The sequence below is a fragment of the Leptonychotes weddellii genome, chromosome 4 (assembly GCF_054177405.1).
Source record: "Leptonychotes weddellii isolate Sample4059 chromosome 4, ASM5417740v2, whole genome shotgun sequence".
NCBI lineage: Eukaryota > Metazoa > Chordata > Mammalia > Carnivora > Phocidae > Leptonychotes > Leptonychotes weddellii.
This window is the reverse complement of record NC_138372.1, coordinates 45,854,282-45,878,969: the sequence shown is the minus strand read 5'-3', so window position 1 is coordinate 45,878,969 and position 24,688 is coordinate 45,854,282. Positions and strand designations below refer to the sequence as shown.

General features: G+C 43.1%; 2 long non-coding RNA genes across 4 annotated transcripts in view; one reads left to right on the top strand and one right to left on the bottom strand.

The window, feature by feature from the left end:
- Positions 1-24,688, top strand: part of LOC145721045 (uncharacterized) — a 75,954-nt gene that overhangs the window by 25,211 nt on the left and 26,055 nt on the right. For 2 of the 3 annotated variants that reach the window (XR_014144515.1, XR_014144514.1), the window contains exon 2: positions 13,695-13,766. This is a non-coding gene — a long non-coding RNA (uncharacterized LOC145721045). Of the gene's footprint in view, positions 1-2,829; positions 3,059-13,694; positions 13,767-24,688 lie in introns of all 3 variants that reach the window. The other variant, XR_014144516.1, reaches the window with a different exon arrangement.
- On the bottom strand, positions 14,586-23,382 carry LOC145721046 (uncharacterized). Its single transcript, XR_014144517.1, has 3 exons — positions 23,303-23,382; positions 22,180-22,344; positions 14,586-15,337 (listed from the first exon to the last, which is right to left on the bottom strand). It is a non-coding gene; the product is annotated as an uncharacterized LOC145721046 (long non-coding RNA).

The window sequence follows — 24,688 nt, the reverse complement described above, 5'->3', positions numbered from 1 at the left end:
TTGGGGGATTTTTCATGAGAAAAGGCTAAAGAAGTATAAGGGGCTAGAGTATGAGGGATCTACATGACTTGCAAAGCATCTAAAGTAGTTAAAGTCGGAAAGTTACATGATGAAGTTTGTGTTTTGTGGCCTCAGGTGGAGAATAGATTGGAAGGCATATGGACTGGAGGCAGAGACCTCACGCAGTAATCTGAGGGAGAAATGGCGAAGACGTAATTGAAGTAATGTGATTTAGGAGACGTTATTGATAGGACTTGACAACTGATAGGATATTGTCAGTGAGAGAAAGGGAGAAGTCTGAGATGACCACACGTTTTCCAGCTTTGGTAACTTGGCAGATGGTGCTGTAAATCAGTAAGAGAAAGAACCAGATGTTTTCGGTAGCTCACGAAATTTGGTTTGGAAACTCATCTTTATAATGCAAACCTGAAGTGTCCCCAGAAGCTAGATGGATTCATGAGAGAGACTGCAGAGAACATTGTTGTCTGCAGTAGAAACAGGGACAAGGTGACTTCTCAGGATCCTTTGTGCCCACCCCAGTAAAGAGTCCATCGCTAATTTTAACCATATTTACCTTCCTACTGTCAGCAGTTCCTGTGACCTTTGTTAATATCTGATAAAGCTTTGATACAGCTTGTTCCTATATCTGTGGCCCTTGTACAGAAGGAGAGAATTTTAATATTATGCTTTATTGACTTAGTCTTCATAATTTAGGGATAGCAGCCTAGTGATATGAAAAGTGGAGTGGTGCTTAATCATTCCATTCTACAGAATGGAATTAAAGGCTATCTTTAGTTTTTTCCAGCAGGCAATTGCTACATTTATAGTTTTTCTTCATAATAATTACCTTTGACACTTCAGCATGTACAAGATAGCATCCCAGCTCTCTTGTCTGACCTACAAGGCCAGGAACAACCTGATCTGACCCATCTTTCCAGCCCCATTTCCTGCCACTCTCTCATGTAGATACTCAGCTCTGATCAAGGTGGTCTGAACCTCAAATGACACTGTGACAAAGTGCCTGGCACATACCCGCGCTTAAAGATTTATTGAATTTTTGAAAGAAGAATTAAAGAAAATCAAGCGGCTCTCTTTCCCTCTTTTTGTAATGCTTGTTCTTTTTCTGATGAAATAGTGTTTTCATGGTAAAAATTAAGCACACAAAAATTAAAATAAAAATTACTTATCATTTCATTATCCAGGATTAACCATTGATAACTTTTAGGTGAATTTCCTTTTTTTTCGTATGTATGTAGAAGCATATGTGTGTATAAATATACACACACACATGTGCACACATATGCACACATGAATCTCATTAGATAAAATGTTGAATTCTGCTCTTCTCACTTAGCATTTAACCTAAACTTTCTCCCGATCTTTGAGTACTCATGGATACTATGCTTTGTAATTGTCTATATAAATATCTATCAATTGAGATATAGTTATCTCATCATTCTCTTGTAGTTAGGTATTTAGGGTGTTTCTAGTTTTTGTAAGTGATAAACATTTTACAAGTATCCTCGTAGGCAAATTTTATTAGCATCTCTGGTTATCTCTTTAAATAAATTCTTAAAAATAAAATTCTGGGGTGCCTGGCTGCCTCAGTCAGTAGAGCATGTGACTCTTGATCTCAGGGTTGTATTAGTGTGAGCCCCACATAGGGGGTAGAGATAACTTAAAAATAAAATCTTACAAAAATAAATAAAAAGTAAAAATAAAATTCTGGATCAAAATATTGTGGACATTTAAAACAATCTTCGATTTACATAGCCACATGTTTTCTAGAATAATTTTACCAATTTATATTCTCATCAAATTATGAGAGGCACCTGTGCAGCTTAGTCGGTTAAGCCTTGAACTCTTGATTTTGGCTCAAGTCATGATCTCAGGATTGTGAGCTGGGGGCCTGCATTGGGCTCAGCTCTGGGCGTGGAACCTGCTCTTTCAAAAATTCAATAAATCTTTAAGCGCGGGTATGTGCCAGGCACTTTGTCACAGTGTCATTTGAGTTTCTCTCTCTCCCTCTCCCTCTCCCCTCTCCCTCCCTCTCTAAGAAAAAAATAATTTTTAAAAAGATTTTATTTATTTATTTGAGAGAGAGAGGAAGCACGAATGGGGGACAGAGGCAGAGGGAGAAGCAGGCTCTCCACTGAGCAGGGAGCCCAACTCGGGACTTGATCCCAGGACCCTGGGATCATGACCTGAGCCGAAGGCAGATGCTTAACCTACTGAGCCACCCAGGCATCCCTAAAAAAATAAACTATATGAGAATTATTATCAACAAATTGCATGAGAATGATTAATTTTCAGGATATTTAAGCATACGTCAGGCTAGAAACTAGGCTGGTAGGGTTTTGTGTGTGTGTGTGTGTGTGTGTGTGTGTGTGTGTGTGTAACTTTATTAAACATCCAGACAAGTTGGAAAATAATTTATATATTAATGATATTTAAACTTCCAATAGATTATGTCTCTCCAGTTATTCCAGTCAGTGTTATTTTTGGTCCTTTAAATTTTTAAAGTTTTCATTTATGTGTAAGTTACACACATTTCTTGTTAAGGTTATTCCTAGGTATTTATTACTACTGATATTGAGAATGGGATATTTTCTCATTGTATTTTTTCATTAGCTGCCTCTGCCACATAAGAAAACAATTGATTTTAAAACTTTTTTTTTATCTCCTTCTCATCTTGTAAAGGAAAGAAAAAGTAAAAAGGAGGAGATGCTCTGACTACCTTCCAAACATGCTTTGCAATTTATCCTCCTCTAAATTTTGTTCATATGGTCTGGCTCTCTTAGAAAGCCCTTCTAATGCTTTTCCACCTAGGAAAATCTTAACAATGAGGAAGAGACTGTGGTGGACCGCCTGAACTCCTCTGAGTAAAGAATGTAGGTTCCGGGACCCCCAAGGGACACTTGCCAGATGTGCTCAGCACCGTCCCCAGTGCTCTTTCTCACTCTCGTCCAGCTCTGTGGCATCTCTGCATCTGCCAATAGCAGCCAACAAAGGAGAAGGTATGCCTGGTCCTACCCCCCACCTGCTGGCTCCCTGTGAGGTACGAGCACATATACTTGCTGGCCCTCCAGCCACGGTACACCTGTCTCCTTGTTTAAGCCCCAGACGAAGCCCCTCCAGTCATCCATTTCCTCGGATATGGTTGTGGTGTTTATTTACCTCTTGTCTGTCAGGTCCAAAACAGCTCCTCTACGTTCTGCTCTGTGATGCTGGGCTCAGGGTCTGCAAACTGTATTTCTCAGAAGCTCTTGCCAATTGGCTTCCTATTAGCTGATGGACTGCCAAAGGGAAGAACTGGAGGGGGATTGGGAGATGGAAAGGAGAAGAAGGAACTTTCTATTTCTAGTGTCAGTGTCCCTACAGCAAAACAGCAACAAGGTGCAGCTGCGGTTGCCAGCCCCCAGCTTCATCTGGCACTCCTCAAACCAGCTGTGCCCTTTCCACTTAGAAGTGCCAACATCAGCCAGCCTCACCCTTCCTCAAGTTCTGAGCCTACTCTCTTCCCCTCCTCTTCCTTCCTTCCCTCCCCTTCTCCCCACTTCCCTCTCCTATTTAGTGCCTAATCCTACAGATCTCAGCTCAAGCATTGACTTCTCACATCATGATGCTTGTTCGAAGCACATCTGCTGAGGGTAGGTAAGCTGGCCCCTCTCACATGAAAACCAGCTAAAAACTAGTCAGGAGGTACTTTTTGGGCTTTATAAGTACGTGAATATGGGGCTTGGTGTGGGCTTTTGGCTCTAATTGTGCACATGGTTTTTTTTTATACTTCTTTTCTATTATCTCCAAACCTTGAGTCATAAGAACTAGCTGATTTCATTTCCTTTCCTATTACTTATTCCACACAACCTGGTTTTCTCTACTGTCCACTAGATTACCCACTTTCGTGGGTGAAGGGATCGTATCTATTTCACTCACCTACCAGCAGTATAGATAACATATGCAGTGAATATTTGTGAAGGAATGAGTGGGTGATTTGGCTAGAATTGCCATTTCTAAGGCCATTAGTGGCACGCCATTTACCAAATGGACAATGGACACTTTCAGACCTTCCTATTGTACTCTGCTAGTATTCATGCTTTAATCCCTTAAGTTTCGTGGCACCACTCTTTGCTGGTTCTCTTTCTACCTCTCTTGCTGTCACTCCTCCATTGGCATCATGGTAGCCTCTTCATGAAGGTCCCACCATATCTTCATTGAATTCTCCAGGTTAGCCCCTTCAGAGACCAGATGTTTCCCAGGTGATATCAATAGATTACTCAACTAATTTGCGCTATCTTTCTGGAATGTGATACTGTTTCTGATTTACTCTTTGGGCTGTGCTGGAGGTAGGGCAATTTCAGAGACCTCCACTTGACTTTACCCACTCTGGTAGCTTTTATCCTACAGATCAAGGACCCAATATGGGAGTTGCACCAAGTATATCAAACCCAAGTGAACATTCAGGAATGGGGAAATGACCACTGGGTGAGTCCATGGATCCAGGGTAAAATGGATCTTGGCCAGGATTCCATCCTTTACCTGGTCCCTATAGTTCTACTGTTCTGGGGGGTTTTATTATACTCATTGCTATCTGAGTCTATTTCTGAAATGGCCTACTCCTACTAATAGCCCTGGCCTTCTGTACAAGGCTCTGGAACATTTGATGATGCCCAGAAGAATGGGGAGTCACTGAAGAGTTTTTAAACAGAGGTAATAAAGTCAGATGTATATTTCAGAGAGGTTAGTTTGGCAGCTTTCTGACATCCTCACCACAACATTCTTTCTGGTCTTTGTAAATGGTGTATCTTGGCGTTCTCATGGAGCACAATCATTTGGTGAGTCTTTGGGCCTTACTTATTAAATCCATTCCAGCGTGCCTACTTCTGTGAACCTTCTAATCACTTTCTCAAACATCTGGCACAGCAATTCTGAAATTTTGATTTCATTTAATGTGGTCCAGTGCTTTCCCCAATATTTTTAGGAGCTGTCCTAGAAGCAAGTTTGTATTATCTCTTGGATTTCTTGCTGGAATGTTAAATCCTGCATTTTGACAGAGTGCTCCAAAATAAATAAACTCATCCTTACCTAATCTCACGTTCTAGCCCCCTTGATCATGCACCCTCAGAATCTGGCCCACACTTACTCTCCAGCTCCCGCTGGTACATGTTGGTTATGTCTTTGGGGAATAGTGGGAACAGTCCCTTTCCTCCCTTTTTAGACCTAGTATATCTCCAGCTGGATTACATGGTGACCTACTTCTAGGTAAAGCCTACTGTCAAGGGTGGGAAGGATGTGGGCAAAGATACTGAGAGGGTCACATGCTGTCTTTCAGGGCAGAGATCTCTGCATTGTCTTTAAGCAAAGGGGATTCTCAGCCTTACTAAGGAGGGTGGGACATTTCTGTAGGCTGAGAGAGTTCAGAGGATTCTAAGAGTTCAAAACTTGAAGGGACATTAAGCTGGATAATCCTGTGTCAGCTCTCTCTCTCTCCTGCCTCCCCCCCGCCCCCAACAGAACCTTGTCCCCGTGTAACAGATGTGGCTTGGTTGGTCATTTAAACTTTTCTAGAGTTCAGCCACTTTGACTTAACTCTTGGGTCTCGGCCTTAACTTTCTCTGCCCTCCTGCTGCAGCACATGGGAGCATTGTTAGAAGCTACCAAGGAGCCCCTCCAGCTTTCACACTTGGTTTTCAAATGCCTGTTGATCTCTCATTGCTCTTCATTATCTTTTTCTAAGTTATCAGTGGCACTTATCAACAAGTATCCAATTCTATTTTCCTTATAGTTAGTAATTACCCCATACTTCTCAAATGCCTGATGCTTTATACCAACTAGCACAACCCTCTCCTCTGATACACCATTCTAATGGACCACAAAGGAGCATGTTCACAACTAGATCACCACCTGCTACCAAGGTCCATCTGTATTCCACAAGTGATGGAGTCCTTCTTGCCAGCCAGATGATGAGTGATCCAGCTCCCAAATTCCACCTTACATCATGCTCTTTTGGTCCATTCCTGGTGCCAACTATCACAGGTTGGGTTCTCAGAAAGCAGATGCTGAGGCAGAGATTGCCATGCAGGATGTTTAGTAGGGGTCAACACCTGTGGAAGGCAGGGGAGGTAGGAGGATTAGGCAGAGAAAGCAGTCCAACTCTGGTGCATGCCTGATAAATCCTCAGCCAACTCTCTAGGGGGCTCCAGAGTGTATATGATCTGTTAGAGTTATCTCATCATGGGGTGGACTAGCTGGGCCTTTATACCCCCATGGCATCAAGTATTGGACATGAGCTCTCTAGGAAGGGCATGACCTTGAGTGAAGTGGTTCTCTGCAGCTGAGGCAAACCCTGAAGAGACTGACACCTGGAGGCTGTCTGCTGATAGCACTCCCGGTTGCTGGGGCAAAAAGTTCTACCTTGAAGCAGGATCTGGGTGGCATACCTTCATGTCCACCGCAACATTTATTTATTTATTTTTTTAAAGATTTTATTTATTTATTTGAGAGAGAGAGAATGAGAGACAGAGAGCATGAGAGGGAGGAGGGTCAGAGGGAGAAGCAGACTCCCTGCCGAGCAGGGAGCCTGATGCGGGACTCGATCCTCGGACTCCAGGATCATGACCTGAGCCGAAGGCAGTCGCTTAACCAACTGAGCCACCCAGGCGCCCTCCACTGCAACATTTAACAGTGAACTCAATATCTGTATTAGGGGACTCCAGAGAAAACAGAACATATATATATGTGTGTGTGTGCTTATATATACCTATCTATGTCTATACAGTTAGGTAGATAGATAGATAAAGACATAAAAGATTGGCTCATGCAGTTATGGAAGCTGAAAAGTCCCATGATCTGCTGCCTATAAGCTGGAAAACCAGGAAAGCTGGTGGAGTAGCTTTAGACCAAACCTGAAGGCCTGAGAACCAGGTGAGTCAATGGTATAAGGAGTCTGGGTCCAAAAGCCCAAGAACCAGGAGCAGCGATGTGTGAGGGCAGGAAAAGATGGATGTCCCAGCTCAAATGGAGAGCAAACTCAGCTTTCCTCCACCTTTTTCTTCCATTCAGGCCCTTGGCATATTGGATTGATGCCCACCCACATTGGTGAGGGCAATCTTTACTCCATCTGTAGATTCAAATGCTAATCTCTTCTGAAATATCCAGAAGTAATGTTTTACCAGCTATCTGGGCATCCCTTCAGTTGACACATAAAATTAGACATCACAACTTCTATCCTCTTTTTTTCCTCCTTCACACCTTTTTTCTTCCATGTTCTTCATCAGTATGGGTGGAGCTACTCCTCAACCAGGCATCTGGAAGCCATTCTGTTTCTCATCCCTCACAATAATCACGTCACGACATTTTAATAATTTGATATCTTGAATATTTTCCACCTCTATCCCTTCCTTTCCATACTTCCCACAAGAGCTCAGAGCCTCAGCATCTTTCCCCTAGACTGTCTCAGTAGCCTTCCAACTTCTCTCTTGGCCTTTAGTCCTCAAGCTCAATCCATCTTTTATTAAACTGCCAGAGTGAGCTTTCTGAAATGTAAATCTGATCTTATCTGATCTTCTTAACTCCCCATTCATTCATTCGCTCAGTAATGAATTCATTCACTCAAAGAATTGCTCAGGTCAAAGACTTTGTAATCAAAGAAGTCTCCTCTTTTCCCCTCACATGCATTAAGTCCTCTGGGCAACAGCTTCAAAATATATTCTGAATTCAATCACTGTGGCCCTGGTCCAAGGCTTCCTTATACCTCATAGGGACCAGTGAAATAGCCCTGAATTTGGTCTTCCTGTTTCCTCTATTGCCTCTTTACTGTGTTTTTTCCACAGGAGAGTCAGAATAATTTTTTTTTTAGTGTAAATCAGATCATGTTTCTACAGAAAATGAACTCTGCCAACCATTTGATAATCTAGGGGAAGCATATATCTGATAGAGGGAACAGCAAGTACAGAGACCATGGGTTGGGAGCAAATTTGGGGTGTTTGAGTAACAGAGGAGAGGTCAGAAGGACTCTGTTACAGTGAGCAAGGGAGACTATGGTGGGATGGGGTCTGGGAGGCCTTGCATATTTCTTTCTCCTGGCCTTCCCTTCCCCTACCCCCTCAGCTTGCTCTCCAGTTTCCGACTCTTACAGTGTGCGTGAGGGAGAGTGGAGGAGATAAAGGTCAGGAACTACTATATTTGAATTCCTTCTATCATAGGCTGGCCTTCTATTCTTGGGCTAGACAGATGTTTAAAGCTGGAGTGCTTTCCAGGCTCTTCTAGAGGTTGCCAGCCCAGCTCTCCAACTTCAACTTCAACTTACATTTCTCTTTGGCTTGACTATTCTCTTTCTGTAGACCCTGGCTTAACAGGAGCCACTCTCCATGGGCTCACTCTTACCCAGGAGGTTCAATTGGACAGAACTTAACAGGTCTGGGGCTCAGCTCTCTTTAGCATTGCCACGTCTGTTCCATGGGAAATACTCTTCCTGTGTCCCCCCAGACTAAGGATGTGCAGGACTTTCCCCAACTGAGCAGCCCTCTCCTGACTCCACCATCAAAGTGGCCAGTCATTCCATTGCTCAGCTTCGAGAAAGCCCAGCAGGAGTCAGAATATAGGCCATGGTTGTATCTGCCAACATGTTGCTTTTACCATGTGGCCCAATGGAAGCCCTCTTCATCTGGCTTTCCATCACCAGCTTCCCATCTTTCACCCACTCACATACATGCCCCTTTACAGGAAGGTGTGGGAACTCAAAGCACTGTTTAAAAAAATTATAGATTCTGCATGCCAATTAGAAAAGGAGAAGACTTTTTAAGGTCACTTGGCATACTTTCTACTTAGCTGTTTCAAGGTTAGGAAGAATCACTTTTCCAATTAGAGGGGATGTGAGACAGTGACAGTTCTTCCTAAAATAGATGAAACGGGTGATGCTAGTAAAAGAACTCTGACCCTAAGTTAAGAAAGGGGCTATTAAAATAATCAGTCAGTATTTCAAATGACACATCTAAGGAGGTGTACTAGCCAGTCATATAGCTTTTGTTCCTAAGAGCAACCTCTTTAACACAGACCACCAGCAAGAGGCAAATGCAAGAATGGAGAGGTTTTCTTGCTCCCAATCACCTCTATCTTAGAACCTTCTACGCATCAGAGAAATTTCTTTGTCAGAAAAGTGTTAGATGGAAGAATGGTGGAGATTACTAAGGCAGAAGTAGTTTTTCTCCCCTTGTATGAATAAAGGACACTTAGTTACTCAACAAATATTTTTTGAGCAGCCCCACATGTCAAGAGCTGAAAAGGGAATAGTAAAAAACTACATCTTTACTATGATAAAAGGGGGTTATCATCCAGAAGAATGCTGATTTTAGTGTTACCTTGCTATTGGAATTAGTGAAGGCAGATGCTTAAAGAAATCTGTAGTGTGACCTATAGTATTTCTCAGAGAGATTGGCCTTGAGGAAGTGATTTTATATTTTACTACTTAATATACCAGATATTCTGAATTCAAAAGGCAGTGAAAACAATGGAAGAAAAAATAGAAAGAAATGGATAGGATTCATTAAAAAATAAATATTAGATTTAGTAATAATGCCATAAATTATAATTGTTAGAATAATTTTTATAAGTAACATTTAATGGGCACTTACTATATGTCAGATCCTACGCCAAGCGCTTTCATGGATTATGTTATTTTTCATAACAATACTTTTATTTTTTTAAAGATTGATTTATTTATTTGAGAGAGTGAGTGTGTGTGCGTGTGTGCAAGCGGGGGGAGGGGCAGAAAGACAGGGAGGGAGAGGGGAAGCAGACTCCCCACTGAGTGTGGCGCCCCACGCGTGGGAGATCATGACCTCAGCTGAAATCAAGCTTAACTGACTGAGTCACTCAGGTGCCCCCATAACAACACTTTGAAATATGCATATTATCATCCCCATTTTGTAGATGTGGAATTTGAGGCACAGGGAGGAGGTGACAGAGTCAGATTTGAAAATGGCTGTCTGAGTCTTAACCACTGCTTTATGCAATCTGGGATGAAAATGCAGACACAAATTCCCTCAGCTGTACATGCTCCATTGGAGTCAGCTGTAAATGGGATCCATGCTCAGGGGATTACTGCAGATGAGCCCATAGTTTCTTGGTCCCATGGGAAAGGCTCCTGGCACTCATCTCTACTTTGTGATTTGTCATGTGTGTAAATAATAAGAATGTGCTAGATTTTCTCCTAAAACATATTTATTCCATTAATATCACCCTCACCTTCTTTGTGTTTGAAAATTAGTAACATCCTGTTGTAAGCTTTCATCTTACTTGTCCTAAATGAAATTGAATGGAGTTAAGGCATTTGGAAGCAATGAGCTTCAGGGAGTGAGCTGGGCATCTGAGAATATCAGAGCCTTGGCGAATTATTCTCAGGGCCTGTGGCATATGCGAGCCCAGAATGCCAGGCACTCTAAACAACGGAGTCCCTCCCTTCCCCAGCAGAGTTGAGATCCTCTCTGAGAACACTTCCTCGACTCTGGCCATCTCCTACGGGTTCTGAAACCTCCTCCTTCAGAAGCTGGAAGAAGCCCATCGTTCCAAGATGAGGTGCTGAGAACCCACTGCTGCGCTCTTGACCACGTGGAGGCAGATTTTAAGGCTATCTGCTAGAAAAGAAGAACAGGACCTCCTGCTGAGAGAAAGTCTCCCAAGTCGAATTGGCTTTCTGGAAAACAACTGGATATGGTATTGGTCTTTATTACAGTTTCCACAGCCTTAAAAAAAAAAAAAGTTGTTTATAAAACAAAAGCCGCATACAATTTGGTATGGTAACATTTTTTAGGGTTTTGTTTTTGCACAGCGGAAACCAGGGCTGATGTGGTCATGGTGGAAATGGAGCCAGTTCTGTTACCCCAAAGCACCTCTCCTAACACACGAAACTGAGTAAGCCAGGGCTGGCCTTGCCAGGAACAGCCGGCATTGTTTGGCTCCTCGGAGAGACTTCCGGGACACAGTGCTCCGCCGGGCCGCCGCTGAGCGCATGCCGCCGCGCAGCAGCGAGCACGCCGCCCGCCCGGGCCCACGGCGCTCACGTTCGCGGGTGGAGAAAAGCTCCCCGGTGCCCTCCTTCCTTCCAGTCCCGTGCCAGTTCGTCACGGTCACGGCTTCCCGGACGGCGCTGTGGTACACACGGCTCTCGCCTCTCCTCTCCACTGCGAAGGCGTCCTGGGCAAACGGAGACACCTCTTGTTCTCTTGTTTGCAGTCCTTCAGTGCTTGGTCAGTGAAAGATGCCAAACGAAACATCCAAGTTTCCTGATGTTTTGAGCCAGATCATGTGAAAACTAAAGAAAATCCATGTTTGCTGGCTTTGAGGACAGGAGTGAACAAACTACTTCTTAAGCTCAAAGGAAGCGATTTAGAAAAGAGCCAGACTCACGATGAGAAAGTAGAACGGGGAGGAATTCTATTAAAATTTGGGCATCGAGAGACCTCCTATAGTGACTGTGTCTCTACTTTCCATACAGCCAGAATAATTTATTTTCCCTCTTGCTGCCATTCTGTGGTGAAAAATTAAATTTAGTGCTGCAAGCAAAAATTGCAGGGCGGGGGGCAGATTTCTTCTGGAAATTTTGGAGGCCACTGTACTATTTGGATAGTTTTTATACGTATATTTTCCTAGGAAAATGAAAAATGGATACTTCGTTTGATTCATTCAGTGGCATGGTGACTCAGGGCTGGACAAGAACAGACTAGGCTCCTGCCCTCAGGAGCTCACAGGTGATAAGTGGGGGAAATAGATAGTAAATTTGGAAACTCTGAAATGTATCATGTAATTTCTAACAGTGATAATGTTCTGAGGAAAAGTAAAACAGGGTAAGGAGATAGAAAATGAATAGGCAAGGCAAGGTGGTCAGAGAAGGCCCCTGGGAAGAGAATATACTTAAAGGACTGAAGGACTGGCAGGAGAGAACCATGCACAGTTCTAGGGGAAGGGCATTGCAGGCAAGGCTGGTGGCTGAAGCTGAGTACAGAGGGAAAATGGTGGTGGCTGAGATTGGAAGCTAGGCAGAGACCAGGGCAAATAGGCTCCTGTTTACCATGATAGGGAATACAGATGTTATTCCAAGAGTTATGGGAAGCCATTGATTGACTTTGTTTATTGTCAGCTTTTTTTCCTACCCAGTTCCAAAAAGAGAAAGAATTTCATCCATTCATTCAATAGTTATTCATCAAACACCAACCATATATCCAGCTGGGTCCAGTGCTTAAAAAGTTGTGACCTCTAGGGGTCCAGGGAGCCACAGCAGCTTGGGTCCTTTCCCCCCAATGTCCGCTGGCCGCCCATGGCCTTCGCACCCCTGCCCTGGGCCACATGCTGGGCACGGTTGAGCTGCCCAGCACCACCCTGTGCCCCAAGAGGCGAAAGCAGGCCCGGGCTTGGCAGCTGGCCATGGGGCTCGTGCAGGTTCCAGGTAGAGTGACACAGTCGTGCCCCCAGCACACTGATGCTACCCCTTTGACTTTAGAGGACATCAATTATACGTTCTTTACTCTTGAAACTCTGTGGCAAGATTGACCCAGGAAAACTTGGTAAATTCCCGCTTTATGAAAGACGTGGGCTTAGACGCTTTGGATCGAGTGGAGATTATCATGGCCATTGGAGGACGAATTTGGGTTTGAAATTCCTGATGGAGAAGCAGAGAAGTTCATGTGTCTACAAGAAATTGTAGATTACGTTGAGGATACGAAGGATGCACATGAATAAAATACCAGACTCCTCTTCTTCATTGAGAGAAGACTCAGAAGATACGGGCGAGTGTCTGCAAGTGAGAACGTGTTTTTGCATTATTGCTGACTTTGACAGTGTAATTCTGCTTAGACTTGTATTTAGATTGTCTAAGTGTTTTTGCCCTTTGAATATAAATCTAGAAAACCAAAAGGAAAAAAATAAGGTTGGGACCTCTGTCATCAAATGAGGGGATAATAAAATGATGTGGACAACCAGAACAAAAGTGGAATGAAGAAAATTCCAGAAGAGAGACGAAAATACTACCACTAATACTAATGAACTAGGAACACAAATTATAAATACTAATGCTGGTTAATAGTAGTGCTGTGCCCTAGGTACCATTCATATATTTTTTCACAATGACACAATGTCTTATGTACAATTATTATTATTCCCTGTAAATAGGAAACTGAGGTCACAAAAGCAAAGTAATAGCATAAGGTCAGAAATCAATTAGGCTTAGAAGCTAGGATTTGAATTCCTGTTTGTCTGATTCTAAAGCACAGGGTTTACTTAGAGGAAGGAGCTACTGTGACAAGTCAAGTTTGGGTAACTCAGCATGTGTGACGGTATCTCCTGGACTTGGGTCAGATTGGTTTGAGGTAGATACTCCAAAGTTAAATAAGTAGGGCACCATGAAGTTGGCTATGAAGATCTTTAAAAACCATTCCAAAACATTGCAAGGAGGACAGCCCACAAATGACCTTTTCCTTCATAAAACATGTTACGATTAATCTGTAATAATAGTGTTCTATTTGTTCCTCATTTTTCCCTGTCTCCCCTGCTGCATTGTAGCTGCTGTCAGGGCAAAAACCATGTCTGACTGTTCACCATTTTATCTGCAGAGCCTAGCACAGTGCCTAGAACACAGTGGGGACTCAATTAATATCTGTTGAATGAATTAATTAATTAAACTTCATTTCACTTCTTTCCAGGGCCTGCCTTGGCTGCCGTGTACCCCTCCAGACAGCATGCAGAGACAGCGGAGAGTATAATAAACAGCGGAGGTATTTTGCAATTCATGGCTGACCCATGCTGACCCTTTATTTAATTAAATCTTTCACTTGTGAATGAATCATTTCTTCCATTAATTAAAATAGGATACACATATGTCTCTGTAAAGTACGTGTCAAAAGAAAGCATTCCGCCTAAAATATACAGGAGTCGCTGACCACCGTGGCGAGTCATCCATCATAATCTGCTAAAAAGATCGGCTCTGGAATGAGAACGAGCACAATCATCTCTTATGCCCTCAAAAATATTAGTTGCAGCGTCGCAACCAATCTGTCAGCTCCTGTGTTAATATAAGGAGGAACGCAGAGTGGGAAGCCTGAGAGAAGCGTTTATTTTGGAGAGCAGAGCATGCGGTCCCAGCACTCCAGGGATGCCATCATCTCTAATAATTGCTTGGAGCTTGGCTCTCTGGAGACTTGTATCTTGATTGTTGGAGCTGGAAGGCAGCCGGGATTGCACCGTTTGCAAGGCTCCACATCCACTCCTTCGGTTCCTCTGGAAGCCAGAATGAGAGCCACAAGAAAGCGGACCGTGCTTTTCAAGTGGCAAAAGCCAATTTGTGTTTCCATTCACCCTCCAGTCTCCCTCTGGAAGAAATGGGATGCAAAAATCTATTTGTGATCTTTAACTCCAGGAAACAGTGAGCATATCCTGCTATTATTACAAATATTTTGCCTTGGAGCAAACTCTGCACTGCCCAAACCCCGAAGGGCCTCGATGAAGTACCTAACCATGTTTAAACCTCACCACTGAGGCTTCTCCAGGCCAGATGAAAAGAAAGGAGGGATACAGCAGTAACTCAGCTTAGAAGTACCTCTGGTCCTCTAAAACAAGTTTTAAATATTTTGCAAGAATTCAAATGCAACAGTTTTTGAAAGAGTAAGAAATTGTGCAGCCTATTCCCTTAGTGAAGTGTCAGGCCCTGCAGGAGCAGAAATGATAAACACTCTCCCCGCATATTTAGGAGGTTGTTTCAGAGGCCAAGCGATTGCTAAACCAGTCGTGGCAATCGAATGTGTTTTATTACCAGACTTTTATGTTGAATATTAACTGCACTTTTATTTTTTCCTTCACATGAATCCTAGAAGGCAGGCGCAGAAATGTTGTAGGAATGGTAAGGACATTTGTGATCACTGGGGTGATTTCCTGTGGTGGAAAAAGGCCCCTCCTGGGAAAGTGACTTGTCCAAAGCCCCAGGGCAGGTGAGCAGCAGGGCCAGGACTCCGAAGTATGTCTCCCATCTCATAGTCCTGGGCTCGCTCTCCTGCATCTGTGCTGAGGGCCGAGTCACAGGTGACGGATTCCCCAGCACGTGCTAGGTACGCTGCCAGTGAATTGCTTAATGCTCTGATTTCAATGGTGTAAGAGATTCAGGATTAGTTGACAAATCTCTCAGGCACTCAGAAAAAATCAATAGCTTTTCTTAGACTTCAAGTCCAAGTGATCTGGCTTATCTCAGAGGTTAGTCTTAGTCACTGTTGTCTTTAAATTTTTGGTACTTTCTCCTGTTTTCAACACTTGTCTGATACTCATTGGCTTATCTCCTGGATCAAGATACAGGAAACTGAAAAGAAGAGGTAGGTGAGAGATTTAACATTTAGTAGAAATGGACAACAGCACTGCAGGATTCATGTTTCTGTTCTATTACCCTCATAGAGTAGTGAGTAAGACCATAGACTCCAGCCTCAAGTCGCCTGGGGTTCAAATGGGATCTTTGACATTTAGAAGATGTATAGTCCAAGGTCACTGATCTTGGGCTTTTTCAATGGCTGAGCCTCAGTTTTCTTCTCTGCAAAATGGGAATTACAGTATCTACTTTGTAGGACTGTTGTGAGGATCAATTTAAAAATCTCTTGGAAATCCCATTGCTATGTGTCATTTTGTGACATGTATACATATGTAAACAGTAATATTAGAACATGAGCAATGAAAAAATTAGACCATTGATTTGCTTTATGTTGATGGAAGCCCTAATTAAAGGTCATTTTTGAGAGAAGAGCATCCTCATGCCGCGTGATGATGCTACTATGTCCTCTCTCTCTGCCCCCTCCTATGCCACCTCAGTTTAGATGCTCTGTGTCCCTTGTCTACGTGGTTGTAGCAGCCCCTGCTCTCCCTCCTCTTCCTCTTTTTTTTTTTTTTTCCATCTACAATCTAGTTCTTCTTGAGTAACTTCTGTAAAACACATATTTGGCCATAGCATGCTCTAGCTTCCAAGCCCTCCATGAGTCCTGTGGCTCATAGGATAAAGCAGTACAGTCTGGTCCCAACCCATTATTCTAACTCATTTTACCAGTATCATCCCTACACCCTGCATTCTAACCAAACAGGACAATTATACACCTCTGTGCCTTTGCTCATGATGTGTTCTTGGCCTGAGATCTTCTTTCATCACTTCAGCACCTACTAAATTCCTGGTTATCCATCAAGGCCCAGCTTCAATTTCACCTCTCCAATTAATGCTTTCCTTACTCCACTCCCCTCTTGGCAAAATTAATTACTCCTTGCTTTGTGTTCGATGCTCCTTTGTTCTTATCTCACAAATAGCACTTACTCTATTAAGTTATATTTTGTTGTATATATTTCTGTCCCCAGCTAAACCTGGATTAGCAAACATTCAAAACCATTCCTTCTTTCCATGCCTTTGGTTCTTTTCCCTGCTGAGATCAGAGCTGCTTACAATCGGGTTTAACCAGTGCTCTGGGCAGCCCTCTACATCCATGAGAGTTGATACCAGTGTGAAACATATTTGCCAGTCTGCAGCTAAACTCTGACCTGCCCTGAGTGCAGGGCCATGTCTTACTTATCTCTCTACCTCTAGTACCTGGTGCAATACCTAGTACTTAAGAAATGTTAAGTACACGAAGGTGAAGTATGACAGCACTGAACTATTAGATGTGAACTTGAAGGAACAAGGCTGGGCACCAAGAGCATGGAAGGGAGGCGTAGGCTGTTAGTATTACTCGACACCACACTTCATATCCTGGAGCCTGGGATAGGGAAACATCAGTTCTGATTATGAAAGGAGCTCAAATGTGGGAAATTGTTGCAAAGTAACTCAAAACTGTCTTATACACACATACACATACAGGCAGTCTTGTTTGGTAGAAAAGATGCCTCCCATACACAAGAAACTTTTAATACCATATGGAACTTATCAGCCATGTGGTAAGGTATTTATCTTCTTCATCCTTCTTCGCCAAATATTTCCAAATAAGTCTTTGTATCCAATTTTATAGAAAAAAATATATCTCATTTTATAATGTAGGTTAGTTGGAAAGTGGGGAGATTCATTTTATAGAAATTAAAATTATTATTATTGTTCAGCAAACATTTACTGGATCTTTGCTATGTACCAGGCACTGACTTAACTGCTTAATATGTATTGTCTCATTTGGTCTATACAACAGTGCTGTGAGGTTGGTACCATGATTATTCCCATTTTGCAGATGAGGAAATTGAGCCTCAGGTTAAGTAAACTGCATAACATTTTACATCAAGTAAATAACAGAAGTGAGAGTCAAAACAAGATGTGCTAAATTTCAGAAACCATACTCTTAACCATCATGTTATATCTCATGAGAATACACATTTCATCCTGTAATAGTCAGCTTTTTCACAAGAATGCTGTCTAACAACCACCTCAAAGCTCAAGGGCTTAAAATGACAAGCATTTATCTCATGATCACAGGTTTGCAGATCAACTGTGATTCAGCTGAGTTAGGCTGAGCTCAGCTGGAAGGGTCTGTGGGTTCAGTTTATATTTGTTCCACATTTTTATTTTGGGGTCAAGGCTAAAGGGATAGTAGTTACTCAGGGCATCTTGTGGCAGGCAGTTCACTGGTGCACAAGATCAAAGTGAAACTGAGAAAACACATTTCAGGTAAGTGTCATGTCCACAAACATGTCATCTGCTAATCACAGGGCCAAACCCAACATTAGTGGAGGAGGAAGGTGAAGGCCCATGATGGGATGGGGATTGGGGTAGATATTTACTGAATAAGAATACAGTGTATCACACAGTACTTTTATTTATTTATTTTTAAAACAAAGTCTAGGATACATAATCCTTTGCATTTGGGCAGGTATTATTTTATTTTTGTCCCTGTGCAAAGGTACAAAATGCCAAAGCTACTATTGAAGATTTTAGCCCTTCTATCCCTTATGCAGTTCTCTGCTGAGCACTAAAATGCAGGCTCTTGACCTCTTTAGAACAGAACCATTGTTGGCAGATCACAAATCCACACTATTCTTCACCTGATTGTTTGCCAAGTTCATAAAGGTGTTTATATTTTTTAAAAAACCTTGCAATAATTATATTGATTTTCTCAAGAGCAATGTATTTTCAGAAACCCAGAAGTTCTTGTGAACAGCTCTTATAAAGCATCATAGAATGAGGTCAAAGAGTTTTAGAGCAGCCTTCGAGGGCCCTTAGTTCAACCTCCTCATTTTACAGATGAAGAAACAAATAGTTTCAGTTTCAAACTTCCAATTATTGCATATAGTGGGCTACATTTTTTTTTTCTCATGTAAGAAAAGCAGTGAGAAAAAAAATCTAGGGTAACATTTACACGTCTTACTGCAACTGTAATTCTGTAGTGGGGACCTCCACTCAGTTTCTTTTATGAGAACCCTCCTAGGACCTACTAACTTTATCACTATAATCAACTTCCCTGATTGTCTATGAAAAACAAAAATCAAATCTTTCCCTTTCTCTTTATAATTTTTATAATCTCTATTTTCAGAGCCAGCAGAACAGGCTAAGAGACACCTGGTCCCCAGCTCCAGTGTCCTGAGGACATCTAGGCCTGTTTTCCACAAGGGAGAGAGAAAGAGAGGCACCAAGCCTAGTTTTCCAGAAAGGGAATTATGAATATCTTTCCAGGCCAAATACGTTTGATATTTAGCTAATGTTCTCCCTGATTAAAACCATAGCTTTAGAATGGAGAATATGTTGGGGTGAGAGAGGGAGCAAGGATTAGAAAAATCTAGAGTGAAAAGTACAATTGATTACATAAATATCTTTGAATACTTTCTAGGAGCCTGGCCTGGTGTTCATTTCCAGGGTTATGATGTGACCAAGACAGAAAAGGGTCCTGTGCTCTTAATGCTTCCAGTCTAGCCTGGACATGTAACGAAAGAGTTAACAAAGCAAAAGAGCAGGGTGTCAGGAGGGTGTGTAAGGTAGAATATAATCTAATGTATATGGGGAGGAGCTGAGAGGTAGTCTGAGAAGGTCTCCCTGGGAACAGGATGTTTTCCCATAAGGGCCTTTGCGGGGGCTGAGGTAGAGAGTGTTCCAGGCAGAGGCGAGAACATGTGTAAAGGCCTAATGGAACGGAGAAGTAGTCAAAGAAGCTGAAGCTTTGCCAAGGAGGGGAGACTAATGGAAGACTGGGCAGGTAGTCAGGGCCTAGACTGTGGGCATCTTACAAGACAAGAGTAGAGTGTGGGACTTTATTACAAGGGCAAAGCCTTTGTAGTAGGAGAATGACATAATAATAGGATTTGCATTTGTCAAAGGAACACTTTGGCTGTATTTTCAAGAATAAATGAGAGAGGGGGAGAAAGAGAAAATTGGGGAATGTAAGAAAATGACACAAAGAACTAAATAAGAATCTAGAGCGAGTGCATCCCGATCTTCAGCCCAGGTTGGCTGTAGGTGACGCAGAGAGGACGGTTGGCACGCATGGGTACTTGTGTGCACATGTGCACATGTTCATGGATCCTCTCTTCTCCCTAAACTCACCCACAGCTTCCAGATAGCCCAGCAATAGGATCCCTCCTTTGGGATTTGAGAATATCTCCAGAACATCCTGGCTAAAGGACAAGAACAGCTTTAGAGTTAAAGCTGGCAAACTGGACGCATATATTTGGCTCCCTTTCTCCTGGTAACCTACTAACACAGAAACAAAGAGGATGGAAAAGGGGAAAACAGCAAAACCTGGGAACAGAAATGCTGTCAGACTGGCAGCAAACCTAGCAGACTTGGTCAACCAAGCCGTGTGCTAAGCCTGCAGTGGGGAAACTCCAAAAGTGAAGCAGGAATTAGGGGCACCTGCTGTGTCTGAAAGTGAGAGCGAAGGTGGGCCAGACACAGGAGGGTTAGGGGAGAGGGTCTAGAGGTAGGGAGGTGTCCCCTGAGCCCCCGGCCTCCTATGCCAGCAAGTTGAGTGACTCCTTCTTCACTGTAGTAAGTGACAGGTGAGATTCATTTTCGAGAGACGGTAAACGGGATTTCTGAGGCGGAGATGCTAGGCAGAGGTGAGGTATGGGAGGATGCTGTATCGACAACAGAAAGACTCAAGGAATATTGATGGCCCGACTGAATATTTGGGCTCCAGCCTTCTTCCCACACTCGGCTCCGAGAACATAGCAGTCAGGCATATACTCGCCAAGTAGGGGCCTGCAGAGTCTTCTCTGGACATCTGACCAGTCCAAGAGGAGAGGCCTAGGTTGAGGGTTCCCTAGCAAACAGTCTGGTCATGTGACCCCCCCTCCCAGGGCCAGGTTGGAGCAGGTCAGAGGGTTCTGGAAGAGACCCCGAGAAGATGAAATCAATAGTTACTAATGTGTTTGAATGCATTGAGAGGCTTTTATGCAACTGGGGCAGAATTTGGGTTTGATAAGTGATAAGTATATTAAAAACCAAGCAAATGAAAAAACAAGTCATTCCAGGTGGGAAAAGTTTTGTGCAGGAAAGAAAAAGTACTCTTGGTATCCCATACGACTTAGCTGCCCATCGCGTTTATAGTCATGGTGATGTAAACACTGGATATCAATCTAATGGAATCACAACACCACTATATTGGGCAGATGGAATACTAGACGTGTTTTGTGTGTGTGCGTGCCTGTGTGTGTTAGAGGTGGAATGTATCTATAGAGAGCTGAGTCGCCATCTTCCGTGTTGGAAAACCAATAGATAATATCTATAATTGAAAAATCATGTAGCTACATAAATCTGTTATTTGGAAATTTACAGTTAAATATTAACAGAATCAGAAGAGTTAAAAAAGAGGCTGCCTTTGAGAGCATGAAATGGAGGTGGGGAGCATTGCATGGCTTATTGACTTGCATTTTTCATATACGTAAACCTACTTGACTCTTTCATATATGTGTATGTATAATGTTAATGAAAATGAACAGTAAATTTAAAAAGGAAAGAAAAAAGTAGTCATGTTAATATATCCCATTATTAGCTTTTTAATAAAGCTTTCTCCTGGGTACTACCACAATACCAAGTATACATAGCCATGGCTTTACCTGGTATTATGGGTTAAATTGTGTTTCTCAAAGATGTTGAAGACCTAACCCAAAGTACCTCAGAATGTGATTGTATTTGGAGACTAGGTCTTTGTAGAGATAACCAAGTTAAAGCAAGAGTGGGACCTAATCCAATATGACTGACATCCTTATAAAAAGGGGAAATTTGGACACAGAGACAGACACACACAGGGAGAATGCCATGTGAAGATGAGGGTGGAGATCAAGCAATGTATCTATAAGCCAAGGAGAGCCAAAGACTGACAGCAAACCATCAGAAGCTTGACACCTTGATCTTGGACTTCCAGCCTCCAGTGCTGTGCAACAACACACCGTGGTCCGAGACTTGCAGTCTGTGGCCCGTTGCTATGGTGGGCCCTCAGGAACTCATACACATGGTATGCGATGGCTCACTTACGTGCACTCTGTAAAGTAAAGGACCGTGTCTCTGACTCTTCCTCTGAAGGAAGAAGAAAAGGAAGAGAGGAAACAAAAGGAGGAAGGGGAGAAGAGAAGGACCAAAATGTGCCTAGATTGACCTTGACTCCAGAGGGGAAAAAACTGCCTTTGTGCAAGATGGGTTTTACTTCTGTCTTTAATTCTTTTATTATTTTTTAAAATTTTTATTTATTTATTTTGAGATTTTATTTATTTATTTGACAGAGAGAGAGAGAGCACAAACAGGCAGAGGGGCCGGGAGAGGGAGAGGGAGAAGCAGGCTCCCTGCTGAGCAGGGAGTCTGATTCAGGCTCCATCCCAGGACCTCGGGATCATGACCTGAGCTGAAGGCAGGCAATTAACCGACTGAGCCACCCAGACGGCCCTTTAATTCTTTTATAACTGGAACATATGTATGTATTATGTTTGTAGTTGAAAAGTAAGTAGATAAAACATATACATATACCAAAAAAAAAAAAAAAAAAATGGAAAAGACAACTCTTCAATTCTTCAAAATCTCCAAATGTGAGAATAACTAATTGATGATGTTGAAGTTTAATAAATGGCATTGAGGTTAATAAAGAATAAAAATATTGTATTTTAATTTTGTTCCTTTTCCCTAACAAAGTAGGATAACTGTTTTTGGGCAGGCTGGGTTCTGTCTGACTTCTCCCTGGGAACACACAGAGTCAGGGAGACACTGACCTGGGGTAGTCCTTCTTGGACTTGCTTGGAACATTTAGGAAATTTTCCAGGATTGGTCCTTGATGGATATAGGAAGTAAGGTAATAGCCACCATTGTCCAGGTTCCAGTACGTGATACATAAACCACACGCAGCCTCTCTGGTTCACCAGGTTAAAAGTTATTACCTGAAATCAATTGAAATAAAAAGAGTCACATCTGCCATGGTACACAATTCGCTTCTCCAGACGGCTTTGGCCTGCGCTACGGGACACACACACACACACACACACACACACACACACACGGAGACACACACTTACTCACTTTGGGAGAGCAGAGGCAGCTGCAGAAGCCAAAAACCTCCCCAGTCCTAATTAAACTCTCCAAGTTTCCAGGCAACACAGCCAAGGAAAAAAATCATTTCCAAGCCGAAGACCCCCAGCCTCCAGCCTCCACCCCAGCAAAGGAAACGGGTCATTTGGTTTAATCAGCCCACGTGCACATTCTCTCTCCCCAGGTTGCCAAGAAGGGGCCTGTACCTAGCAGAGGTATTTGTGTAATCAAAGCTTCTGGAACTTTCCCTGCCAAGGCTACCAATGTGAATAGGCTCCTGAGGTAAAAATGTTCCCCCTGCTGGGGACGGCGCCCTTGAAGTCTACATCAAAATCAAGCCAGGGTCACAGCTGTTGAGGCAACCCACCATGGAAAACTTGCAAGAAATCCTAGCCTGTACTACTGTTTTGCCTCAAGTCTAGAGGAAACAGGCCGCAACTGCAAGTGAGAAAGAGAGGAGCGATGGGGGGGGGGGGGGTGTGGAGAAGGAGAAAGAGAGAGAGAGGACAGAGGAGAGAGAGAATCTGCTTTCGAAAAGGCAACACTTCTAACTAGTACTTTGGGGTGGAAGGACAAAGCCACTCCGGAACTTTGCCCCCTTCACCAAGGCAACCTCACCCCAGTCGCGCTCATTCATTCCTCCCCTGTGAGCTGGGGGTCGCAGGTTGGCCGAGATCCACTAGGTGGCAGCAGATTAACTCTTCCAATGCCAGAAAGGGCACAGCGCCGACCGGAATTGGGTCTGAAAACTTTGCATCTGGTCATTTCCCTCAAAGGAAGGGAAAAACAAATGGCTTTTTCTGTACTTACGGATCCTTGGCATGCAGCGTAGATATTGGAGGAAATCCTCTGAAGGGAAGATTGCTTCCTGGTCACCCATTCACATGGTGGCTCGAGGCTGGATGAAATGCGATTGTGTATGTGCCAGGTTTCATGATTTCAGTGACACTTGGTTCACAAGTGGCTCAAGGGACTAAAAGATCCTTTGAGAAATTTATGCTCACCTTCAATTCACTTCAACAAATACTAAATACAGTGAGAAAGGAGTGCATTCCATTTCCCCCCGCTGATGGCCAGGGCCTCTGCCCTTGAGGATTGTGGGGACCACAGGCATTAGATGAGGAGTATTCTCATAGTTAACCACCTTGGATGAGTAAAGGAAAGGAGACTCAAGTTTGCTATCCACAAAAAGGAAAGACTTAAGTAAGTCTTAAGGAAAAATAGTCTCCTGAAGATCATTTTACATCGCACTTCTCTGATATGGGCAGCCTTATGTTTTTAGGGCAAGCAAGCCCTAAAATATGGAATCCATCAGAAAGAAACTTAGCCAGCAGGCGCTAAGAATGCTTGCTGTTCAGATGACAAGGAAAACGAATCATTCTCCTGGGTATTCTAGCCTCTGTAAAGCACCCCCTCAATTCTGCCTATTAAACTTTTGCCACAAATATAAAAATACCGTGGTGTTGATTGGAGGAGCAGTGCGGGAAGGTGAAATTGATTTACTTTAGAAAGGGGGGAGAGCGTCACCAGCCACAGGAGAAATCAATTCAGAAATGGGGAAGGGAGCTGGGGGTGGAGGACAAGTGCTCTTGCAGTTGGGTTTAGGAGAGATTGGAAGCATACAGGGAGAAGGGGGAAAGAAGGAGGAGGAGGGCACCGTATGTGTATGATATATATGACTAGAGAGGGATGGGGAAAGGCAATTTTAAGAGGTTTTGCTGTGCATTTGGGATTCTCTTTGATACGCTTCAAGAGAGCTCGGAGAAGATTAAAGTTGCCTTACAATGATTCTTATTTCTTGGACTGGAAGGCTGCCGAGGCCACGAGCAAAGCACCATCCGGGTCACCAACCCCTTCCTTTTCCTACATGTCTAACTGGTGGGACAGTATCCAGGTTGTAATTTCTTTCAGGAAAAGTCATCCCAGGATCTCCAGTAGATTATACAAAATTAAAGTTTTGTTTTTAATTTTTATTGTTGTGTTAACCACCATACATTACATCATTAGTTTTTGATGTAGCGTTCCATGATTCATTGTTTGCGTATAACACTCAGTGCTCCATGCAGAACGTGCCCTCCTCAATACCCATCACCAGGCTAACCCATCCTCCCCCCCTCCCCTCTGGAACCCTCAGTTTGTTTTTCAGAGTCCATTGTCTCTCATGGTTCGTCTCCCCCTCTGATTTCCCCCCTTCAT